This window comes from Montipora capricornis, chromosome 8 (assembly GCF_036669925.1).
Source record: "Montipora capricornis isolate CH-2021 chromosome 8, ASM3666992v2, whole genome shotgun sequence".
Classification (NCBI taxonomy): Eukaryota; Metazoa; Cnidaria; class Anthozoa; order Scleractinia; family Acroporidae; genus Montipora; species Montipora capricornis.
This window is the reverse complement of record NC_090890.1, coordinates 5,290,014-5,292,513: the sequence shown is the minus strand read 5'-3', so window position 1 is coordinate 5,292,513 and position 2,500 is coordinate 5,290,014. Positions and strand designations below refer to the sequence as shown.

The window sequence follows — 2,500 nt, the reverse complement described above, 5'->3', positions numbered from 1 at the left end:
GTTTTGTAACTGCCCCAAACTGACAAGACAACTTGATCTAGGTTGAAACAAGTTGACCCATGAAGGTTGAAACACAATGACCGAGTTTGGTTGCAATTTAACCTAAGGAACAAAATGACCTACAGCATATATATGTAAATGAACGCAAACATCCCACGCCCAACATTAAAACATACATGTAGGTGCATGTCTTTAACTCATAAAAAATTTTAACTTCACTAACATATTGATGGGGCAAAGGACCACTTGTCTGTGCCTTCACTTAAGTGTACACTAAATTTTTTACGATTAGCTAGTGCAGGTAATCAAGGCCATCAAGACATCTTTAAGAAAAGATGTGAAAAGCCCAACAATGGTGTTTTACATTGAAGATTACACATTGCAATAAACACGACAGGCATACACATAAAATTAGTAAATTACTATTGGAGTATTTTACTGACTGAATACCAAAATGGCCACCAACAAACTATAATTCTTTCGTCTTTGTGTTAATTAGGCTAACTTTATGTACATGTAGCCTCATTGACACATGTAAAAGTGAAAGAATTTGGGCTGTAAAACGAGGCTACTTAAGCTAATTAACACAAAGCCAAAATAATAATTTGTTGGCAGCCATTTTTGCATTTGGTCAATTGGCATCAAATGAGGAAGAGGAACTGCTGGTCTGTGAGCCTTGCAAGTTTAATACAGCTGATTGCAAGTGAAGTATTTATATTATTGCAGACAGCAAGAGATAAATTATTGAGATCTGCAAAAAATCAAAACCTCAACTAAGTTTATTTGAGACATTAAGTTGTGAAGACTGCAGCCAAAAAGATAAAGCTGACAACAGGTATTTCTCTGACTCCCAGCTATTATCTATATACTGGTATATGTACATATCCTACTAGTAAAAAATGTACATCAAAGAAAGCATACATGTATTAACTTACATGTTGTGCACTTCAGCGACAGGCAAGATTTGAAGACAGCTCCATTGTTCTTTTGGAAGCTAATGTCCAGATCCTTGCCATGGAAGAAGAAATGAATGCTCTGTCAGAGTCTGCAGGAATCTTTGAAGTCAACTTCCCTGATTACTAACAATTGCGAGGTTGTCGCCGAGAGGTGTTTTTGCTTAAACACCTGTGGGACATGATCGAAGTTGTACTAAGCAGTATTGAGGAATGGAAGGACACTCTTTGGACGGACATCAATGTCGAGAACATGGAAATGGAGTGCAAGCGGTTTGTGAAGGAGATTCCAGGGTTCGACAAGGAGATCCAAGGAGATGCGAGCCTGGGACGCGTTCACCGGACTGGACTCTACTGTCAAGAACATGGTGACGTCATTGAGGGCCGTGGGCGAGTTGCAGAATCCCGCCATTCGGGATCGTCATTGGCAACAGCTTATGCAGGCCACCAAGGTAAGTTCGTCACATTTTCTTCGTAATATCAATTCAAAAGCGATTAACACTAATCCTGGATTAAATACCGACCGATGTTTGATTTAAGACTTTCAAAAAAGCGTTAACAGTATAATTTTATAGTGAAGGAAAACATAGTATTATTCATTGAAGACTATAATCTTGTGGATACTTTTTGATCGGTAAATCAACTGAAAGAAAAGTTTCCAGTAATCCAGGATTAGTTTAATCGGGCTTTGAACAACTAGACCCTGAAGCATTGTTTCTGACCTTTTTCTCCTCTAGCTCTGTGAGTAGCGAACTTCAGATTGGAGTACGAGGACGACTAGGAGTACGATTTCTCAGTTCTGAGCTCGCGCATTTCGAAAAATTTCGTTATGTAAACGTAATGTGCGTGCTCGATATGGGAAACTCTTACTCGTAGTCCAATCTTGACCCCAGACCTCTTCTCTTGACTGAGGGAGAGAAGAGCTCTGGAGAACCCTGAAACAAATTGTCTTCTCATTGGTTATCGTGAAAACCAATCAAAAAGTGTTTCATTGATGCGGCATTCATGTTAGCACGAGGAGTGAGCAGGCGCCGTAAGGTTCAAAAAGCTACTTTTTGGCTATAAGAATTCTACGGGGTATGTTCTCCAACATAGAGTTTCCCAGAGCCTTGGGCCGATCCGAAGCGAGAATGACGAGAATGACTCGTAGTCGTTCTCGTACTCCAATCTGAAGGTCGCTATTAATGTCAGCTCGCATGAACCCGGTTACCATTGAGTTTACTGCAGAGGGTTGTTATTATGACAGTGAGAAGGTTTAATCAATGCTAGGTCCTGTTTTTGTTTAGACACAAGCCAACAAACAAATAAACAGAGCACCGGTCGGGTCATTGCTAAATAACACAGGCCCACGTTCATGTTCAATGCGTTCTGCCCTTTCATGACACAGGATGCCAGTGAAAATAGAATTGAACATCACAAGAACCACTTAACGAAACTTTTCACCTTGAGGGAAATTATTTGTCTTTACAGGTGAAGTTCATCATGAATGAAGACACAAACTTGGCCGATCTGCTGGCCCTCAACTTGCACAACTTTGAAGACGAAGT

The 2,500-nt window shown here is 40.2% G+C and overlaps 1 pseudogene; it reads left to right on the top strand.

Moving 5' to 3' along the window:
* The window catches only part of LOC138013606 (dynein beta chain, ciliary-like), a 20,674-nt pseudogene that overhangs the window by 1,333 nt on the left and 16,841 nt on the right, over positions 1-2,500 (top strand).